General features: G+C 36.1%; 1 pseudogene; it reads right to left on the reverse strand.

The window, feature by feature from the left end:
* Positions 1-1904: 1904 nt before the first annotated feature.
* On the reverse strand, positions 1905-4101 carry LOC150015830 (pyruvate dehydrogenase (acetyl-transferring) kinase isozyme 1, mitochondrial pseudogene; annotated as a pseudogene).
* Positions 4102-23522: the final 19421 nt, after the last annotated feature.

Raw genomic sequence — 23522 nt, forward strand, 5'->3', positions numbered from 1 at the left:
CTCTTTGCACTTGAAGAATGTGTTTGTCACGCACAGGCCGTGGTGACACAAAAGCTCAAGCAGTCGCTGACCATTCTCATTGATCTTTCCTCTCCCAAAGTTTCCGAGGCAGGTGGGCCAGGCCATGTGGTCGGCTCCTACTCTTGCATTGAAGTCTCCAAGGAGATAAAGAGTGTTACTTCTGGGGATCTTGGATAATGCTTCGTCCAGTGCATGGTAGAACTGTTCTTTCTCTTCAGTGGTGGTGCAGAGGGTTGGGGCATACGCGCTAAGAATGCTGACTGGGCCGAAAGTTGTTGACAATCGGAGGGTAAGTAATCTCTCTGTGCCTCCTGTGGGTGGCTCTATGGAGTTAACAAGCGTGTTCTTCACAGCGAACCCAACACCGTGCTGTCTTGGTTGGTCCGGAGACTTCCCTTGCCAGTAGAAGGTGTAGTTGGTTTCTCTGATAGTTCCATTGTCGGCCAACCGGGTCTCCTGTAGAGCCGCAATGTCGATGTTTAGTCGTGCCAGTTCCCTGTCGATGACGGCGGTTTTCCTGGCACCATTGATACACGGAAGTTCTGCAGTAAGTCCGGGACACATGGTCCTGATCTTCCAGCTAGCGAGGCGAAGAGCTGGAGGCTTCTTTCTTGTTGTTTGCTTGGAATTGCCTGGTGCGAGTGTTTTGTGGCTCACTTTTCAAGAGACGCCTCTCTGATCCCCACGCACCCAGTGGGGCAGGTGAGCCATGGCGAGACGGCACCTAATTGGCTGGGGGCTGCCCAGCTTGAGGCGGGCGGTAGCTGTCCAGTGAGGTGCGATGACCTCTCCCACCGTCAGAGGAGACCCCTGGCGCTCGTTTCCTTCGCCAATCGGATGAGCTTATAACCGGTAACTGTCTCCTCCCGTGTTAAGTCGACATCTTGCGATGACGCTGGAGTGTCCTCTCCAGTGAAGCTACAAAGCCTGGGCAGGGTGATATGGAGGGCCAGCTGTTGCCCATGCAGCAGACCCCCCCTCTCTTCGCAGCTGAAGGATCCAAGGGGAAAGACAGAGTCAATACAGCTTGGCTTCAGGTGCACCGCAGGAGTTGCCGGTGTTGACTACAATGTCAAACCGCCTTAGGGACTCCGGCTCCGGATTTTCTGTCGGGGTTTACTCCCTTAGCCTTTCCCCTGAGGAGGTATGCCGCAAGGCAGCGGAGGTTTGGAGTCAGAGTTTCCCTTCTCCTTAGCCTTTCCCCTGAAGAGGTATGCCGCAAGGCAGCGGAGGTTTTTTGGAGTCAGAGTTTTCCTTCTCTGATGTGCCCTGACTGGAAGATCGAACCAGCGACACTTAGCTCGCAGGCCGATGCTCAATCCACTGAGCCAAACCAGCCAGGGGGTACAAAAACCTCTAAACTCCTCTTATTTCCACTTTTGTTCCCCTATAACCTATTCATCACAGTCACTTGGAATAATCCTTTCAAAGTTTATGTCATTATATTTATTCTTAGCCCAAAATCCTACAAACACATTTTATTACACTGATAATATTATCCAAATTTGTTATCATGAGATACATTGTTCCCATGTGCTTTCAGTTCTCACTCATAAATTTACTGTTCATTTAATACATCCAGCTACACTATCTGGCTACTTTCCCTAATATATGCCCAGCATGTTCTTGACTCCAGGCCTTTGAATTTGCTAACTATTCTTTGTGGACTTTTTTAAAAAACAGGCATTAGTATAATCCAGTTTCCATTCATTCTACCCAAACAGCTGTGAAAAGGACACATGAAATTTTTGTTATAATGTAGTTCTGAACACCATCTTTTCCAAATTTAGTACGAAAGCCACATTTGGATTTCCTAAGAGTCCCAAGTGTATCTAGGCACTGTGGAACATTGTTATGTCTTTTGGTTCTCTGCTGGATACTCACTAGTCATCAGCCTCATAGTTAGTATTGTAATGCTTCCAGGCAGCTTTGTTGTACACTGGGAGTCTTTCTATTAATTCTGTTGACAGAGGCTTAATGTACATCACTGCATCTGTCCTATAGCCCTTGAGAGAATACAGCTTTTGGTCTCCTTGGAAGTACTGAGCATACTGATCAGAGATAGGTAGTCCATAGCCAAAACCAGCCAGGGAGCTGCTTGGGACATCTGGACATGAGATCGGGGTGCAATTGAGTACATGTAGTTAAAGAGTCTGTCAATTTTCCTCAAAGGAATGCCACCACCTTTGTCACTTATCTTCACAGTCAAATCCTTATTACCCAGTGTGACATGGGCCTGAACAACGGGATAAGCACCTTTGCATGGTTGCTCTCATTGCATTCTTGAAAAGTTCAAACACTGTGTGATAGAAATGAGATGGTACATAAACCACTTGTATTGGCTATCCTGGTGATTTTGCATTTACTTCAAGCTTGAGTTCAAGCAAGTTAATACAATACAAATCACATAGACACCTAGCATTTTCATAGACACCTTGAATAACTTCAACTAGACTGCAGTTTGGGTTTATACTTCCCATGTGTTTTTGATGAAATGATCTTCTTTTGTCTCTCCCACCAAACAATAAAAAGTTCTGACTAACATTCTAATTGAAATTTGACTCATGAATAAGCGGTCCAAAAAGTAGTCAACATTCTGGCCAGTGACAGAATCCACCCAAAAGCTCTCCTTGTATCCAATCACAGCCCAAGTCACTGAGGGATGATGTCGTTGTGTCAGTTTCTGATCCATATCATGATGTCTGTAAAGTCATAAATAGTTTTAGCATCTTCAGCACTTTTGTACTTAAAATCAAGAAGCTCTTGAAGACTCCGGATATACCAGCTTTGTACTAATTGAACTGATGGCGCCCTGAGAATATTATCTGGAAGAAGACACTTGTTTTATTATATTTGCCAATCTGCTGGTCAAGTCTTGCCGAAGAAACATAAATGAGGTTCTTTTACAGGCATTCATAACCCAAAGGCCAGAAACTGCTTCATGAAGAGCGGGATGGAGAGGTGCCTGGCCAGAGCCTGAGTCAGAGATGAGGCTGTGGCGGGCACTGAGCAGGCGGTGCGCGGTCCCGTGGCCCCCACCTGCCAAGGTGGCTTCACACCGCAGTCATGCCAGCCTCGCACTGATCCTGGTCAGAGGACTCCTGCGGGCCAGGTGGCTACTCTCTGGAATGTCCTTTTAGATATTTGTTAGAGCTTACTCAATACCACCCTCAGGTTTTAGCCTCTGTTAATTTTACAGAAACACCTTTCATGAACACCCTACCTCAAGTAGCAAATCAATTGTATCACTCTTTTTCATATTGCCTAGTTTTATATTTTTTGAAGTATTTAAAACAAATTGACATCATAATCTCATAACCCAGAATTCAGGGGAGAGTTCTGGGTTGAAAAGTGAAATTTTAATTTAGTGGACACTTTCTAATTTCTTTACTTAAAAAACTTATTTTAAAACTAAATAATTCTATTGAAAAATATATAACAAAAATCCTATTAACCCCAATTCCATATTGCAGAACATGGCGATAGCGGGACCATCCTCCTGGACTTTTGACATATGCAAATGAACTGTATGCAAATTAACCTGATCCTAACTTCTTCCATAAGAAATGAAAAATGAACTTTGCTCATTGCCAGAAGGAAAGTTGATGGACTTAGCATGACATATGACTGGGGAAAAGCAAGGAGATGTTGAAGGTGTTGATGGGTAAATTCACCCTAACCATAATGTATGTTCAAAAAGGCATGGAGTCAGTGCCTGCAGACACACAGAGGGATTTCTGTGGGCCCCTGTGGGTGACCAGGAGTCTCCACTCCCCCTTCTTTCTCCTATCCCTCTAACCCCTTTTCCCATTTCCCCATTTCCCTTTGCCCCTTGTCCCTTGCCCCTTGCTCCTTCCTCTTTGCCATTTGCTCCAAAGGGCCCTCAAGGTGGATCAGGAGTCTTCTTCCCCCTCCCTTGCTCCTATGGGCCCTCAAGTTGGTTCGGGGGTTTCCTCTTCCCTCCAACCCCCTTCCCCCTCATCTCGGAATAAACCTGCTATAAAATTCTAGACTGTTCTCTGGGTGATTTCTCAGAGCAAAGGCAGCCTGATGCACGCGCGCGTACACACACACATACATATATATAATTTTATATATATTGTAATTAAATATATGTTTAATTTTTACATACGTATAATTTAAAAATGTATTCACTTAATTTGTACATGTATTTTAAATCAGAGGACTATGAGACTTAAAGTCTCTGAATAGGCATCTCAGTACTAATGCAGCATCATTCTCTGGCAATGAAACACCGGGAAACATTTCTAAACTTAACTGAATGTTAATTTACTGACATTTAAAATAGGACTGGAGAAACGACTATTCTACATTGCTTTGTTTTGTTTTTTAATAAGGCTGTAATGTTTTGGGCACAGTGAAAATGTTATCATCGCTTAGTGACTACATATCTACTTTATTTGCAGTTCTGGGGTCCCTTTCTATGGGTATAATAATAACAGGTGTTTGTGATAATACTTGGGGTTAAAGAGCAATTCTCGTGTTTCTTTCTCAATTTAATTCATTTTAAAAATATTCTTTATATCTCTCTTTATTGCAGGGAAAATGTAACTAATTTTCAAAGAAAGCAAATGAAAATGTCTTGTTTAAAAACGTAAAAATTTTTTTGCATATCAGTGTTTACTAAATCATTAATATCTTAACTGTTACAATTTTAGCATATGAAAATGTTATAAAACTGATTAACAAATTGGTAGAGTAATGAACTTAAGCCCTTACTTTTGTTTTCCCATGTCAGTCTTCTCAAGAGACACTTTTCCTTTTTAGGTTAAAATATAATCACAGCAAGCCATAGTCCTCACTTAGTATCTCACTCATTCATGTGTCTTGTTATTTAAACTTGAAATACAGTTCCACTGACATAGTAACAACAGAACTATAAATGGATGAAAACCATTTTTCATGTTCCAAAACTCTCATGAGATCTAGACCTTTCATGTCCCACAAGAAAGGAAATAAATTGGTTGGCATTAGCATCATTTTTACAAATAATTATGAATTTGGAAGTCTTTGGAGATTGAGCAATGAAATGTCATTGTAAGTAAGGAGAATTGTTTTTTGAATTTATGAAAAATTTTATTCTCTTAATAGGAAGCTATAAAATATACTGCATGTTGGCATCTAATATCTCAGATTGATGGAATTTAACTACATTATATTTGTAAAGAAGGTCAATTTGAAATTAACATTTTACTATTATATTATTTATTTATCACTTTAACCAGACATGCAATTTTTCAAACATTTCAATTCAAAATAGTACGATTTTTGTGATGAAAATCATGTTGTTGTTGGCAGCCGTCCGTCTCGAGAGACGATGGTGTAGCTTCTTAAGAGTCTATCTGCACCGCCGAGAATGGCTGTACAGTCCGACTCAGGAGTGACATGGTATCTGTCTCCTCCCGTGTTGAATCGACATCTTGTGATGACGCTGAAGCTACAGAGCCTGGGCAGGGTGATATGGAGGGTCTGCTGTTGCCCATGCAGCAGACCCCCCCTCTCTTCGCAGCTGAAGAGTCCAAGGGAAAGACGGAGTCAATACAGCTTGGCTTCAGGTGCGCCGCAGGAGTTGCCGGTGTTGACTACAACGTCAAACCGCCTTAGGGACTCCGGCTCCGGATTTTCTGTCGGGGTTTACTCCCTTAGCCTTTCCCCTGAAGAGGTATGCCGCAAGGCAGCGGAGGTTTTTTGGAGTCAGAGTTTTCCTTCTCTGATGTACCCTGACTGGAAGATCGAACCAGCGACACTTAGCTCGCAGGCCGACGCTCAATCCACTGAGCTAAACCAGCCAGGGAGAAAATCATGTATCATACACATAAAAATAAACCCTGAAAGGTGACCCAGCATAACTTAGTAAATTGCCAACTGCATTCTTTTTGATGAACTTCAATCAACTTCATAGTGTTATCAGTTTGTTTTTAAAGGAACAACTTCCAGAGCTTTTCAGTTGAATAAGAGTAGTTCTAATTAACTCTTGTAGCAGTTCATCCGTTTTCATGGCATTCATGAGCTTTCAGCAATTCAGTTTGCATTCCATTAAAGTGGCTAACATTTCACTGTATGCCCCCCTCCCAGCCAGATGAGTTTAATGTACACTTGAGTTTAATGAGTTTTTCCCTTTGCATATGTAGTAAATTTTCCTCAGTTCATTTATTTTTGAGTTTATCTATGACAATATATGATAGACATTTGGATTATTTAGAGAAAAATGCAAAAATAATATGGTATTAGAAAACTGATAATTGCAATGTAATTAAATCATTTTGACCATTTTCAAATCTAGTTGAATGTCTTTCCACTAGAAAATTTAGGGGGGGAAATTGGATGACATGTCTAAAGTTAACTATGGAAAACAAAATTATTGTATATTTGGCACTTTTTTGGTACCACAGATTTATGTCCATTATTAACTTTACATTACAGTGATCCCTCACTTATCACGGGTATTATGTTCTAGACCCCCCACGTTAGGTGAAAATCTGTGAAGCAGGAACCTTACATTTATTTTAGTAGTTACTGTACAATACCACAAAATCCTGCAATATAGCGAAAAATCCGTGATAAATAATTAAATATAATATTTTTTTAAATCCCGCAATACAGTGAGGGCATGATAAGTGAACCGTGATATCGAGAGGGACTACTGTAGTAACTCATATAATTTCAATAAAAATAAGCGCTGTTTAAAGTGTTTTAACCAAAGCTATTTCTATGTATAAGATATTACTATATTATTGTATTCAAGTATGGCATTTTATTTTCTCAGGGTAATAAGGTATGGTATGTGTGTGTGTGTGTGTCTGTGTGTGTTTTAGTCTTCACCTGAGGAGTGCTTATTGATTTTAGAGAAAGCAAAAGTGAGGGAGGGAGGGGGGAGAGGGAGAGAAATATTGAGATGAGAGAGAAACATTGATTGGTTGTCTCTTGTACATGCCTGGATAGGGGACTGAAAAGGCAATCCAGGCATGTGTCCTGACTGGAAATCCATCCTGCAACTTTTCAGTCTCTGGGACTGCACTCCAACCAATTGAGCCACACTTGTCAAGGCTGTATGTTGTCTTTTTATAATCACAACAGTACATACATTATAATTCTTCCAAATTGATCATGTAGAACACACTAAGATTTTCTAAAAAGTATTAAGTGAATCTGGTGAAATTTTAACTTGTAAACTAACATGCACTTTTGTAGGCTATCGTTGATTTACGGATGGACAGGAAAAAGAAAAAAAAAAAAAAACCTCTCTTCATCGCTGGAGAGGTCTGGGTGACCCTTGGTCGTAATAAGGCAGTGGGACTTACAATACGCTTTACAAAAACTGAAATTCCCCTGGCAACCCTCAGGGTCACTTTATTTATTAATGATTTTTATCTGACAAAACAGTTTAGATAGCCTGGCTCGCCTATGTGGTTAGCAGGGCATAAAACTCTTGGGAATTTCTCTTCTGAGAAAACTCTTCTGAAGCCAAGATTCCTAGCACAGATCTCGGTGGTTTAACTCAAGCAGAGTGAGGTCTCTTTGCAACTAAGGACCCTAGGGAACTCTCCCCAGGAAGGAATAAATATTACAAATTCAGTGAAATCATTCATCCGATTTACACAGGGAATGTCACTAGAGGGGCAGGATTTATAGAGAAGATTATTTAGCTACAAAGAAATCTACACAATTTTCTGTAAATAACAAAAGTTAAATGGCACTTTGAGATTGTTTAAAACCAAGAATAGGAAATATTAAGGGGCACATTGGCTCAGATGCCCCCTTGTTACCTAAATGAAGATGTGTTTTTGTTCATTAGGATGGTCAAAGTGGGAAAACCTGTTTCCTTACCAGGAAACACAATTATTCATGAAAGTTATTCTTCATTGGAAGCTTAAACATTGACTATAAAAGAATTATCACCCTGTAAGAACAGAGCATTTCCTGACTTGCATAATCTCAGCCTAGCACAGGTTAACTTGTAGCTGGGTGAACATCTTAGGTGTCACAAGTGTCTATTCATGATATAATCTTTCCTATAAGTTAGCAGGGCAGCTACTCAACTAGCTGCCTGCTGAGCCGCCCAGCACCAAGGAGTAGACAAGAGTCACACATAGTAACTATACTATACATTTAGCTTTTATTGAATGCAGGTTCACTCAAAGTAAAACATCAACATGTAGTACTACCCTATTCACACTTTAACCATCTAAGAAAATTGTAACGCACACACACAACAATCAATGGAGGGTAACGAACCCGAGTCCCAGAGTCTCAGTCTGCAGGTCCTGGAGACAGCACAGTGGGCAGAGGAGCTGTCAGCGTCTTGCAAGGAAGGATCTCTGGAGCCAGGTGAGCAGCAGGGCAGAGCCCCTGGCAGCTGACGCCAAGGGAGATCAGCGTGGCATGGAGCAGCGCTCTGGCTTGTGGAGCTCGGCTGTCTCAGCAGTGGTCTGGGACCTGCCTCAGTTATACCTGAAAAGTGGTGTACTCCACCCTTCTGGGTCCTTTTGATAAATGTCTTGGCACTCCTGATGCCAAGTATGGAATATGTCCAGGAACCTATGGGTGTTACAAGGCTGTTTTGCTTGACACCCCTGCTAGCAAGAGTGGGATTGCCCCAGGAGCCTATCTATGGGTGGTCCCTCTCTGCAGGCATGGCAATTCTGATCACATGGGCAGATACCTTAGCTGTGTCTCATTGCCAGATGTGTCTGTTCTGACCACGTAAGAAGATAGCTTAAGTGTGTCCCCTTGTCAGATGTGTCTTAGAGTGACTTAAGGAGTTTCCTATTGAATCAAAATGTCATGGCTGACTGAGAGTCATTTTAGTTGACATCATTGACTCCACTTTGTTTTATATACTTTATACTCCCTTGATCGGACCATGCCATTTTATTCGTCCTCCTCTCCACACTAGAATAGGCTACATGTGCTCCACTCTTGGTTAAGTGTCTAAATATTTGCAAAATCACAACATATGCTAAGTGTGTGGGTGAGGTTTCTTCTCTTCCATTTGCATGTGCATGAAAAGGTGCAGTCACCTTTGAAATGTTATGTCTGGTACCACATATCTTAAACTTGGCCTATGATATAATGAAAGAACTGTGGAAGGAAATAGACAACTTGAAAAAGGGAATGAATGAGTAAAATTATGTTTCTACCTATGTTTTATTTTGCCCCCTTTAATTTTTACATAAGTATAAGCAATACTTTTTCTAGAAGGTGTGTTCCAGAGGTGAAGCTTGGATGGAATTAGGTCACATGAACACAAGTTAAAACCACCTCAAAACTTATTGATGTTTAGACATAAACTTCCTAGGAGATATTGAGGACAGCCACAGGACTCATTCTTTATACATCTTGACATTCATTAGAGGTGTTATTTGTTCTAGAAACCCTTACTTGCCCCTCTCATCACAATCAGTAATTCCCAGCCCAGACTTCTACACTTCCACTCACAGCTACAACATAAAAACTGTAAGATTATTGTCTCTTCAGCTCTTGGGAGGCAAAAATGGGTGGGGGGGGTTATTACCAATAAGTTTCATATATTATAATTGTAATGTAAAGAGTCCTATGATGCAATTGAAGAAAAAGAATGGTTTAAATAATTTCTTCAATAAAAGCAAGATTATTATAAAATATACCAAATAATTTTTAATAAGGGTATCCAAAGCTATGTTATTGAGAAAAATTCTAGGAGAAAAACACAGTTCAATGTGGCAGTTCTTAATAGCAAAAATGAAATATTTTTTAAGCAACAAATAAAATTAGGAGCATTTATTTAATATATCCATATTATTGAGCAAAATGGGAAAATGTTGTGTGTACCATGTAACAAATTTAGTAAGCAGATTATTAAATCTAGTTTAAAACATACTTTTGCTCCATAATGTCAGCCAGGAGCAATATTTTCATGCTCAATATTTTTGTGTTGAAACATGCTTTTAGCCTTAAGGAGCTCATTTATTGTGATTTATACTGTCCCAGTTTGCTTTTTTTTGATAAAATGCATTATTCAAATTTTTGTACTCATAAAAAACAACCAAGCAAAATGAATATTTAAATGAAAAAATATGAGTAATATAAATGTAGTATTATTTATATTTTAACATAATATATTTACATATAACACATATATTTAATTGATATATAGTATAAATTTACTTATTTTGAAATTTGTCAAATATATTAATATAACAAATTAAAAACTAAAATAATTTCTTAAATTTGACATTGTAGTCTATATATCCAGTCATTTTCTTCAAAAAATCCTGTTTTATAGGTCAGGCTAAAATTGAGAAGCTTTACTCATTTGATTGCCCTGGCTGGTTTAGCTCAGTGGATTGAGCGTCGGCCTGCGAGCTAAGTGTCGCTGGTTCGATCTTCCAGTCAGGGTACATCAGAGAAGGAAAACTCTGACTCCAAAAAACCTCTGCTGCCTTGCGGCATACCTCTTCTGGGGAAAGGCTAAGGGAGTAAACCCCGACAGAAAATCCGGAGCCGGAGTCCCTAAGGCGGTTTGACGTTGTAGTCAACACCGGCAACTCCTGCGGCGCACCTGAAGCCAAGCTGTATCGACTCCGTCTTTCCCTTGGATCCTTCAGCTGCGAAGAGAGGGGGGGTCTGCTGCATGGGCAACAGCAGACCCTCCATATCACCCTGCCCAGGCTCTGTAGCTTCAGCTCCACTGGAGAGGACACTCCAGCGTCATCGCAAGATGTCAATTCAACACGGGAGGAGACAGATGCCGTGTCACTCCCGAGTCGGACTGCACAGCCATTCTCGGCGGTGCAGATAGACACTTAAGAAGCTACACCATCGTCTCTCGAGACGGACGGCTGCCGACGACGACGACTCATTTGATGCTGATTGCTGTCCAGGCTGAGGTAAGAATCCTCTTTCAGGTGCCACTGTGACCAGTGGGTGGGACACAGGAAAGGCTACTTCTGAGATATATCCCCAATTCAGCCTTTGGGACATTCAGGGCATTAATCTAGTTGTATTCCTCTCATACATACATAATGAATTAAGTCAGACTTTAGATTTTTTCATCATTCTTGTTTTCCTTTTCAATAATGTGGGTATTTTTCAGTTCAATGCTTTGGTTATAAAAATTATTTAACCATCTTTTTAAGTACAAACAGTTCTCTACCACATTCAAGCATGCCCATCAACATCATCAGCATGTGGAGTTTCAGGAATTACTGGGCTTCCAGGATCTGTAAAAAGTTCATATTCAGCTTTGTTATTTTGTGTAGCTGAGTTTCTGCTTGAATTCTACAATTTAAATTTAGTAGTCTGCAATGTTTCCATGAATTTACTGTTCCTAGGATTGCTTTATCATTTCTTTGTCTTTGCTTCCTTTGGCAGGTTTTAATGTTATTTTGATTTTGGTTTTGTTTGTTGTGTGTGTGTGTGTGTGTTTTCTTTTAGCCATGCAGTCTGTGTTCCTTCTTTCTTCCCTATAATGTATTCTGCTTTAGTTTTTTTCAACCCTGTCTAAAAATCTCTTTCTGAAATGAGCCATGTCATTACTCAAAACGTGTATCTTTATTTTTAATTATATGACATATGCACAGATACTGACCCAATCTATTTGCAATTTCAATGCTACAGGAAAAATCTTAGGGAAATTGTCTGCTAATGCCAATGTTTGCTTCCTAGAATCATATATATCTTCTCGGTTTGAATTGGGTTCATATATACATTCTTCAGATATAGCTTCTGCTTCAAGCATCTTTGACTTCATCTGTGAAGGAAATAAAGAAAATAATAGCAGTTTTTCTCAAAGTCATATTTTGGTCTGTCAGTGAATAGCAGATTATCACAAGATCATTCTTGCTTCCAGCTACCACACAGCACTGCACAGCTTATTATAATAGATAAATCTGTGTTCTCCAAGATTATTAGGTACATTTGGAAGAAGAGCTTTGGACTCTTCCATTTTGAATACTGAAAAACAGAGTATAGATAGCAAATTAATATACAGAAAATCATTTTGCAAGTGTTTATTGTTTTTCAAAAACTACCTTTTTTAAATATGGCCATTGGACAAAGCTACAACAGGCTTCAATATTCCCAATAGGATATTCTTTGACTACTCATTCTCTGAAAATATTTTTGTGGCACACTACTTCAGAAATTGGTTTTATCAACATTTTTGTTGCTTAAATAGAGATCATTTAAGAATTTTATATTGCAATTAATAGCAGGACTGATAGAGTCATTTTTATCAGCCTCTTGTTTATTTTACTCAAAAGAATTTAAATGTATCCAATGGTCATATTTCAAAAACATATCTTATATATTGATACCCTTATATTATTTCTCTCTAAATCAGAGAATAAGTGTTTTATGTGCATTCTCATTGTGCCCATGGATAACTGCTTGTGCTTTTAATGTTTTAATAAATTCTATTTTCTCCATGTTATCATTAAATAAAAGTTCATTATCTTGGCTACTTCTATATTATATTTCAGATGCTAAAGAAAGTCAAAGAACATATTTCAAGAAATGTGAAAGTTTTTTTTTAATTGTATACCTAATTTTAATAATAGACTGGTTTAAAAAGAAATAAAAATTTAAAAAGGTAATTTAAAAGTGCCACAAATTAGCACTAGAAAGACATGACTTTTTTTGACAAGGCATTTTTCACAGTATTGTAATTTCCTTTTTATTCCCATGTCTCATCTATTGCTTTCTAAACTCCTTAAGTTAAATTTTAAAAAGCTTTATTTGTAAACCACTTTAGAAATAACACATTGACCAGACTATGTTAGAAGCACAAATATTTTTTAAATAAATTGACTTTACCATCAATACCCAGTATAGCAAAAGTTAATCTTTTAAAACTGGTTTTGATTACGATGCATAGTGTTATAAATTAAATGGCTTACTTAACTTCTTATTGTTGGTGGGAATTATAGGGGTATTCCAGAAATAAACCTTCTGATGATTGAAAATGTAGGAACAATCTAGAATGGTAAGGAAATACAAGTATATTGTTTCATACAATATTTGATATTGATACATTAGTAACTGAGTACTCTGAGACTAGACATATACCTAAGCCATTAATGTGGATAAAAATTATGCTTGCAGGATCACAGATATATATCCTATGCCTCTAAGGACTAGACTTGATATTTGTCTTGAAAAATACTTTATTTAGGGGGGGTAGTTATAGACACCATTGTTCTATTCCTACATCACAGTATGCTTCCCACCTCTATTAGGTTTATCTTCCAAATATAAAAATCAGCTCCCAGACAAATACATGAAGAATCTCATACCATACACTTCATGAAGCTCAGTTTTATCCTTACCATAATATGTAACTCCATGGAATATACACTTTAATTCCATCCCCTCAGTCATCATTTCTCAAATTTGATGAACCTCGTAACACCTCCCAAATGGACTTTACAATTGAGTGCCTCTAATTTACTTCTTCTACTATTGTCTGAAGCTACACTATACTTCACTTGGCAATTTTTTTCTTTTTTTTAAATTTATTTCATATTTTTAAAGTATATTTTATTGATTATGTTGTTACAGTTGTGGCAGTTAATTTTCCCTTAGCTCCCCTCTTCCCAATATCCCCTTTCTCTCCAGCAATCCCATCCCCCTTAGTTCATGTCCATGGGTTGTGCATATAATTTCTTTGGCTTCACCTTTTCCTATATTATTCTTAACTTCCTTATTTTATACCAACCAATTATGCTTCCTAATCCCTGCACCATTTCCCCATTTCTCCCTCATCCTTCTCCCAGCTGAAAACCCTGCAAATGATCCCCATACCTATGATTCTGTTCCTGTTCTGGTTGTTTGTTTTTGTTTTTATTTTTAGATTAAGTTGTTGATAGTTGTGAGTTTTTTGTCATCTTAATGTTCATAATGTTGATTGTTTTCTTAAATAAGTCCCTTTAACATTTCATATAATAAGGTCTTGGTGATGATGAACTCCTTTAGCTTTACCTTGTCTGGGAAGCACTTTATCTGTCCTTCCATTCTAAATGAGAGCTTTGCTGGCTAAAGTAGTCTTGGTTTTAGGTCCTTGCTTCTCATCACATTGACTTCTTCTTGCCAGTCCCCTTTGGCCTGCAAAGTTTCTTTTGAGAAATCAACTGATAGTCTTACAGGCATCCCTTTGTAATTAACTCTTTTCTTTTCTCTCACTGCTTTTAAGATTCTCTCTTTATCTTTCACCTTTGGCATTTTAATTATGATGTGTCTTGGTGTGGTCCTCTTGGGTTTAGCTTCTTCAGGAATCTCTATACTTAATAGACCTGTATGTCTATTTTCTCCACCAAACTTGGGAAGTTTTTCTTCATTATTTTTTCACATAAGCTTTTAATTTCATGTTCTTCTTCTTCTCCTTCTGGCACCCCTATGGTTTGAATGTTGACATGTTTAAAGTTGTGTCAGAGATTCCTAAGCCTCTCCCCATTTCTTTCTTAAAAAAAAAATAATTTATTTGTTTGTTTGTTTGTTTATTTATTTATTTATTTTTAGAGAGAGAGGAAAGGAGAAAGAGAGGAAGAGAAACATCAATTGTGCCCCCAACTGGGGACCTGACTTGCAACCTAGTTATGTGCCCTGACTGGGAATTGAACCAGCTACACTTGTTTCACAGGTCAATGTCTCCCCATTTCTTTCAGTTCTTGTTTCCTCATTCTATACTGGTTGACTGTTATTTTCCTCCTTATATTACAAATTATTGATTTGAACCCTGGTTTCCTTCCCTTCACTACTGGATTTGTGTGAATTTTCCTTCATTTTATTTAGCACACCCTTCGCTTCTTCTCATATGCATTTGCCATACTTAAGCACATCTGTCAAGTCTGTAAGCATCTTTTTTATTTTTTTAAGATGTTTTATTGATTATGCTGTTAAAGTTGTCCCAATTTATCTTCCCTTTGTTCCCTTCCACCCAATGACCCACCCCTTCCAGTTCTCCCCTCCTTAGTCCATGCCCATTGGTTGTGCATATAGTTCTTCTCAACATCATCCTGTCTATTTCCCTCCCTCCTACTATGCTTCTTAATTCCTGTACCATCTCCTTCCCTTTCCCCCCTTTCCTCTTCCTGCTGACCTCCCCCCATAATGTTCCCCATACTTACAATTCTTTTCCCACTCTCATTGCTTACTTAGTTTGTCTTTTTTTTTTTTTTTTTTTTTGGTTCCCTGGCTTCTGTTTTTGGTTCTGATACAGTTTTTATTTTAAGGTTCTTAGCTTTGATCCTCTTTCTCCTAAACGAGTCCCTTTAATATTTCATATAATGGTGGTTTGGATCTGATGAACTCCTTCAGTTTTACTTTATCCTGGAAACACTTCCTCTGCCCTTCTATTCTGAATGACAGCTTTGCTGGATAGAGTAATTGTGGTTGTAGGTTTTACTTTTCATTACTTTGAATATTTCTGACCAGTCCCTTCTTGCCTGCAGAGTTTCTTTTGAGAAATCAGCTGATAGTCTTATTGGGACCCTTTTTATGTAATTCTCTTCTTCTCTCTTGCTACTTTTAAGATTCTCTCTTTATCCTTAATTTTTGACATTTTGATTATAATGTGTCTTGGTGTGGTTCTCCCTGGGTCCAGTGTTTTGGAATTCTCTGTGCTTCCTGGACCTGTACGTCTATTTCCTTCCTCAAGTTAGGGAAGTTCTGCTTCATGATTTTTTCACATAGTTTTTCAATTTCTAGTTCTTCTTCCTCACCTTCTGGCAACTCTATGATTCAGATGTTGGCCCGCTTATAATTGTCCCATAGGTTTCTAAGCCTCTCCTCATTTTCCTCACTTTTTGTTCCCTCTTTCTGCACTGGTTGACTGTTTGTTCATTTCCTATGTTCTGATTTGTTGATTTGATCCCTGGTTTTCTTTCCCTCACCACTAGTTTTGTATGTGTTTTTGTTCATTTCAGCAGGACTAGCCTTCATTCATTCCCCATCTTGTTTAAGATTTGCTGTTAGGTCTGTAAGCATTTTGATAACCAAAGCTCTGAACTAAGATTTCCTATATGCTGCTTTGTTAGATTAGATATTTGTTGTTTGGTCAGCTGGGTCACTGGGATCTATCATGATCTGTGCCATTCTGACAGTTTTGTGTTTACTTTTGCTTCCTGGGCAGAGCTTTCACACCTCCTATGCTATAGGGGGCAGAACCCTGTGCACTCATCACAACCGGGTGACCCTTCTCACCACACTGTGCATTTTCTGTGGGGGTGAGGTCCAAAATGGATTCCTGCCATTCATCTCTGCTGAGAGACTTGGAGCCTCCTCTTCATCCCCTCCCCCTCTGGGCCTCACAGTCCAAGGCAATGGGGGTATGCCGACCCTGGCGTTAGAATCGAAAACTGACAGGTCTGATCTGCAGCCAGGGGTGCTCCCCAGGTGCTTCTGGCCTCCCCTTAAATACAGGTATCTGTGCTTACTGCTGTTGTGTCGCCATTGCCACTGCCTCCACCAGCAAAGCTTGACCTCTCCACCTCAGCTTCACCCCTCCTACCTGTCCGGATGAGCACCACTTCTTTATAACTTCATACATTGGACTTCCATGTATTTTCTGAAACTTCTGGTTATTTGTGGTTTTGTGGTAGCTGTAGTCCTTCTCAGTTGTGGAGGGAGATTGAGCATGTCAGTCTAGGCCTTCATCTTGGCGGGAAGTCTTCTGTGAGCATCTTTATGACCAGTGTTTTGAACTCTGCATCTGTTAGTTTGGCTCTCTCCTCGTTTGTTAGGTTGGCTATCTCTTCAATGTTTAGTTCTCTCACTGAAACCTTGATCTGTTCCCTCTTTTGGGCCATACTTCTCTGTCTCCTCATATTGACAGGCTCATGTGTTTGTTTGCCTCTGTGTCTTAGGTAGAGCTGTCGCACTGGTCTGGATGAGTATTTCTTTCTTCTTTATATATTTGTTTATTGGACTTCCATGCAGCTCAATTTTCTGAAACTTCTGGTGGTCTCTAGTTTTGAGGTAATTGTATTTCTTCTTAGTTGTGGAGGGAGATGCAATGTGTCTATCTAGGCCTCCATCTTGGCCAGAAGTCCCTGGCAATTTCTTTTTGCAATCTTTAAATCTCAGCTCAAAATTGATCTTCCACAAATAAAACTCAAATAACTGCATGAAGTAAATTATGGGACTCTCTTTTCTTGTTCATACAGCATTCCCCTTACACCTATAATACTGGACCTATGATGATGCTAAGACATTTGTCTGGGACTGTCACTTTTCTCTGTATGTTGATATCTACAAGACAAAGACTTTATGTTCATAAGCTTCAAAGTCTGTACCTAGACTAATGAGACATTTAAAAAAAAACAAATAAATAAACACAAGTTGTCAATAAAGGCCATAGATCATGTTTGTCCTATTTTAGCTTCTATTAAATATTTATGAGCTGATAATAGGCTATAACTTTTTTCACTCACTTATATTATTAAAACGAGGACTAGAAAAAATACCATTCATTAAAATAAGTTATCTATCTTTGACCTAGCTATAATTTATATGATTAATAAAATTAAAATATGTATTCATTAAACTATTTAAAAATTAACTAAATATTTAATATTTGAAAGAAATTTTGTTTCTTCTTTTGGAGCTCTCTTATGGAGTCTATTAAATCTTTACATTATTGTCTTCTTGTTCAACTTTTAACATCATATAAACTAACTTTTGTTTTTACAATTATTAAAATCACTGTTGTAGAAAGACTATATTTTGTGAAGTGGAAGCTTGGTAAGTGTAATTTCCTCAGACAAAATATATATTCTTCAATCAATATTCTTTCAAACATATTATTCTCATTAATAAAAGATGTGGTAAAATAAGTCCTAATTGAGGAACATATGCCTTAAAGGAAAAACGTATAGTAAACTTAGACTTTATGTGAAATTAGGATAACCTTAATATTTTGATCTTTATTATAAAAAGAAAACATTAAAGTCAGATACTAATTATAGAACACATATTTAAAACATTTAAAATAATAAATATTTTACAGTTAATTCATATGCAGCATTACTTCTGTCCTAGACATATCTTAATGTCATGTTTTGGTGTATTTTTAAATTTTTATTTTGAAATAATTTTAGATTAACTGAAAGAATTCCCCCATATCCTTCACTTGGCTTGCCCTAACCTTAAAATCTCATAAAACCATGGTATATTTATCAAAACAAAGACATTAATTCTGATATAATACTCACTAAACTATAGACTTTGATATGATTATTCAATGAATGTCTTTTTTCTGCTCCAGAACACAAACAATGTAAATCACATTTCTGAAATCTCCTCTAATCTTTGGCCATCTCAGTCTTTCCTTGTTCCCCAGGACTATGACATTTTTAATGAGCATTGGTTAGGTCTTTTGTAGAATGGTTCTCTATTTTGGTTTATGTAACAGTGCCTCATAATTAATAAGTATTTTTAAATATAGGTTTGTAAATACATTTTGTTTTCTTACTCCTTTATCCATTGTGTTTATCTTTTATATAAATGTTCTATGTTCAGAGCCACCACATGTTTGTGCAGAATGTGCACTGAATATTGAGGCTTCACATATCTTATAGTGCTGTATTTATTTCTTGACATGCTCCTCAGAATACAAATATTTTTGTATCATTAAAGTTTGAGTTACATGAATTACTAATCAACCTGAGGGAAATTCTCACTTGTACAGATGAATTATGTTTTTACAAACTGTTTTTATGGCAATTTTAATAATAGCTTTTCATAGAATGCACCAAATATGACTTCACCCTATAACAGTCTCTAGTCAATATATTACAGGCACCCAAATCAAAAGATACCAGAATGCAATACCAAAATTCAGTATTAAATTTCCCCAATTGTCTTTATTTTTCCAGGGCCTTATTTTAGAAATTTTTGTCCTATTCAGGTTTCCATTTCATATATTTTTTCTAGTTAGTTCCATTCTAGTATTTTCCATTCTCCTTCTTTACAAATCTGACTTGCTGGAATTGAAAGTCTCAAAACTGTAAAATATGTATATAGGAAGTACTTTGTATATAAAATAGTGCATGAAAGAAATTTAGATATGGAAGGATTAAAATGATACATAAATTCTTCAGAAACCTGTAAGACCAAACATTTCATGGTAAAATACATTAAGAAAACATGATTACACTACTTTCCATCTTTGGACAATTTGCATTAAAATGTTAAATGATTTATGAAATAAGCATCAATGAAGTCTCCCTATCCTTCCTCTTTTTATTAATGGGTATGTGCTTTATAAATTTTATATGGCAGTCTTAGCATTAAAATTACCCAGCAATACACATTATAAAAGATATCTACCCCTTCGAACTCTAATATTCTATTATTACATGAAGTTCTGTAAATAGTTAATTGACAACTTGAACTAGAAATTAGTGAAAAATAAAGGCTATTTACATTCATTTTATGTCTGCAGGTGAGTGAAACATTACATATATTGAAAGATATTTAATAAAATATTTTAAATATTAATTATATTGGCTTTCCTAAATAAAAAGATACATTTTTTTAAATTTCTTTTTCTAAGGACTAAAGACTCATATGAATGATTAGATTCTTTGTAGAATTCTATAATGCATGTAATATAGGGTACTACAGTAGAAATTACTAGACTTCGTATTCGGTAAAATAGCAATTACTTAGAATTACTACCACTTTGAACATTTTCTTTTCAATACTTTTCCAGGTATCTTTGACATCTTCTGGGTACACAAATCTTCTAAGTTTTGCTTGCATTTGGTCAGTCACTTGTACATAAACTCCTCATTGTAAAACATAAATCTGTAATCTTTAACTAATCACTGATACAATCTTGAAATTTGTGGCATGTTTTGTAGCATAATATGATACTATCATTTTAACAATTTAAAGTTATTTCTAGATCCAGAATCCTGATCAAATCAAAATTGTTTAAAAAATAGATGCATCCTTATCAGTGGTACTAAAAAAAAGTTATCTTACTAGAAGTTAGTACTCTATGCTTAGGCAAAATTTTAAAGTAGAACAATTTATTTTTAAATTGACCTTTCTTCTCTTTCTGTATTCTTCTTAGTCCCTCTCTGTCCTGGACCTAATGGCCATATGTTTCTACTTTGGAAATTGTATCTGTCCAATAGAGTTTATATCTAAAATTACTTTCTTTTCACACACTAAACCCTAGGAACTATGACCCACCCTGGATCCTTTCCACACGTGCTCAAATTATAACTAAGACCATACTCATGTATTCAACAAGTTTGTGTGTTGTTATCTACCATGATTTTTATAAAAATAAGATTTTAACACAAAAAATAATTCAAAAATTCTCCTAATAGGGAAGAGAGTTGGGATTACATATATTTCCCAATGATTCTTAAATTAAAATTCCTGCAATCAGAGATGTGATGTTAAGATAATAGGCAAAATAATAATAATCATAGGTTTTGCAGTGCAGTTTTTCAGAAGTGCTTTTAAAAATATTTATCACACAAAAATTTATGTTTAGTTTATAGACTAACTAAACTATTAAACATAGCTTCTCCCTGTGCAAATTTAATTTCCAGCATTTCTTCTCAAGTGCTTTAATTTCCTGAATTTTTCTACTTATTAGAAAAATAGAAAAATTATATTAGAGTACTCATTTAATTTTATTCACTGCATTCAAAATAGCAGTTTCTATTTTATAGATCTTACAAATATATCAAAGAGCCAAATTCTGATATTGCAATTTTTTTTCTTTGTAGTTCAACTCCAGAAACTTTATGAATATAATAAATAACCAAAATAATAGGCAGATAATTAAAAAAAATAAGTATCAGATAAATGCAAATGTTTGGAATACAAAAATAATATTTCTTTTATAATAATGATGATCAAACTTTTAATATTGTTTCAAGTGGATTGGTGCTTTTTTATTCATTTAAATCAGAAAACAAAGTAAAATGTCCTAAACAGGCATTATGAGTCAATTTTTTAAATCATTTTTATTTTTAAAAATGGGTTGGATACAATCATAATACTAAGGACAAAATGTTTAAAAAAATCAAAACTCTAACTTTGCAGTGTCTTAAAAAGATAAGACATTTTATATAAGATGGATATAGCATGGCTCTCCATGTAGCAAGTATTTGACTCAATTTCTCTTTTAAAATCTATCCACGCGTGATTCACCCCGACTGTTTTTTTTTCCCATTGAAGTTCAGAAATGCTCGCCATTTTTCTGTATTGAAGCATGTTATTTCCTGTTCTCATAATATTCCCTCCTCTTGAAATCAATAAGATACTAATGATTTTGTCATAAAAAAACATGTATCTATATTTGATCTTTCCCAAATACACTAGCAGGGAGATATAAGATATGTGCCTCAAAAATATTGTTAAAAGAATGCATCATATCATTTGCTCCTGTATTTAGCTTTTATATTTCAATGAGACTTATTGGAGAAAATATAAGGTTTATGATAGAATTTCAAAATGTCAAGCTTTGCTAGAAGTCATTTATATTGTTCAATTACTGCCAAAGTTAATGCTCTATAGTCTGTTTTTTACTGCTAATAGTATCCTGACAACCAATAATTTATTTTATTACTCAGTTGTCATCAATTCTAATTTCTCCAGGACAAACAATTACCTTTGAGAATTATTAAATATATTTTATTATGGGGATTAAATAACCAAAGATGTAGATTTCTAAAAAGTAGACTTTTTGAGTATAATCTAAAAAATTTTGTGTAAATATAATGTATTGTCTGTAAAAGCAAATAAACTTTTTAAAAGCAGGATAGTAATCTTGACTGTCCTTTATAAACAGCAGCAAAAATAATTACATGTCATTCTTATTTGCTGAAGGGCAAAATTATATGTACTTGTATAAAATGTACTTTGAATAATGGCATAAAGCATACAGAGACATAATCATCTTTCCTATCAAGTGTTGAAAATTTCAACAAAACTTTCAGTATTTTAATTCACTATCTACAAAACAACCAAATGCTAAACCCTGAGGACATGGACATCAAATTAAATAAACCTTTTCTAAAGGCATTACAAAAAAAATATAATGTCAGACATATTAAGGTACACTGCTGTATGAGATAAGTTTTAGAATAGAGGTATAGAAAAAGAAATGGCATTTGAATTGTCTTGAGCATGAGTCAAAAGGATACAGAAAAATTAGTTTTATTTTAAATCTTATAAAGCTTTTATTTAGTCATTTTTAAAAATTAAAATCATGTTCTTATGATGAATTTTTAATTTAACATTGTAATGTGGACATATGCAATAGTAGATACTATTAAATTTTCTATAACTTTATGTGTACAGTTTTATAAATATAAAATTATATCATAATACTTTTCTACTATTGTCTTTTTTCCCCTATTTTTACTTTTTTACTTGGGTTTTCTTGAAATTCCATACATACAGCAAGACTTGCACACACCATTCCCACCATGTAATTCCATTTCAACATCTTAATTTTTATTTTTCCATAGATATTCATGCTGAAATTATTCTACACATTATGTGTTGTTTGTTCATTGTCTAATTCAAACGCATTGATTTTTTTCTATTAGTTATAAGAAGAAGAAGAAAATTGAAGAAAAAGAAAAACTATGCTTTACTTGGTTTTTAAGTTAAATTTTTAATGAAGTAAAACTTCATAAAAGTTGGGGACTCCTAGACTCAAAGATGCTAGAACAACAAGACTGAAAATCCTGGATTCTTGAATGGTCATATAAAAGACCATTTCTCATTAACCAGGAAGAAATATATTTTATTGTTACATGATTATACAATAAATAGACATTTTAAGCCACTGAAAATTTGCAGTTTGTTTATTATAGAAATCAGAAATCCCCTAATAGAGTTGGAAAATGTACACTCATACAAACACACACAAAAAAATAAATCCCAGATGGGAAGGAGGAAAAGTGTGGGAAGAAAGCATTTTGAAGGCAACCTGGCCAACACTTATTGAAAACTGAAAGAAAGTCATCTAAAATACAGAAGAAAAGAGAAACATAAAAAAGTGAGCCATTCTGTATGTAATTACTCCTTAAGCCATTTGGTGACTCATATCTATGTGTGTGAGGCAAGACTCCCAGAAACAAAGCAGAGAATAGCAGTTAAGAGGCTCAGAATGCTGAAGATAATTGTTGGCAATCTTATAGGATGTAGATACAAAAAAAATTGGAGTTAGTGCCACATTGGTAAAGGGATCATAACAGGCACTCCAAACCCTCATCTGAGACTATTGAAAGGTTTCACTTAAGAAACAGAGTAAAATATAAATAAATCACCCTCAAGACAATCCTCTTTTATTCACCTATGTACTACAATAAAATTTTAACTATTATGGAGGAAGCTAACATACTCCCAGAGACCCTTAACATTTTTAAACACAATATCTGGTATATAATAAAAAATTATAAGGCACAATTAAAACAAATCCTAATGACTGAATTTAAGAGTTAAAAGGAACAAAGAAAATACATTCA

Source organism: Furipterus horrens, unplaced genomic scaffold (assembly GCF_987537825.1).
Source record: "Furipterus horrens unplaced genomic scaffold, mFurHor1.1.pri manual_scaffold_3, whole genome shotgun sequence".
NCBI classification, from domain to species: Eukaryota; Metazoa; Chordata; class Mammalia; order Chiroptera; family Furipteridae; genus Furipterus; species Furipterus horrens.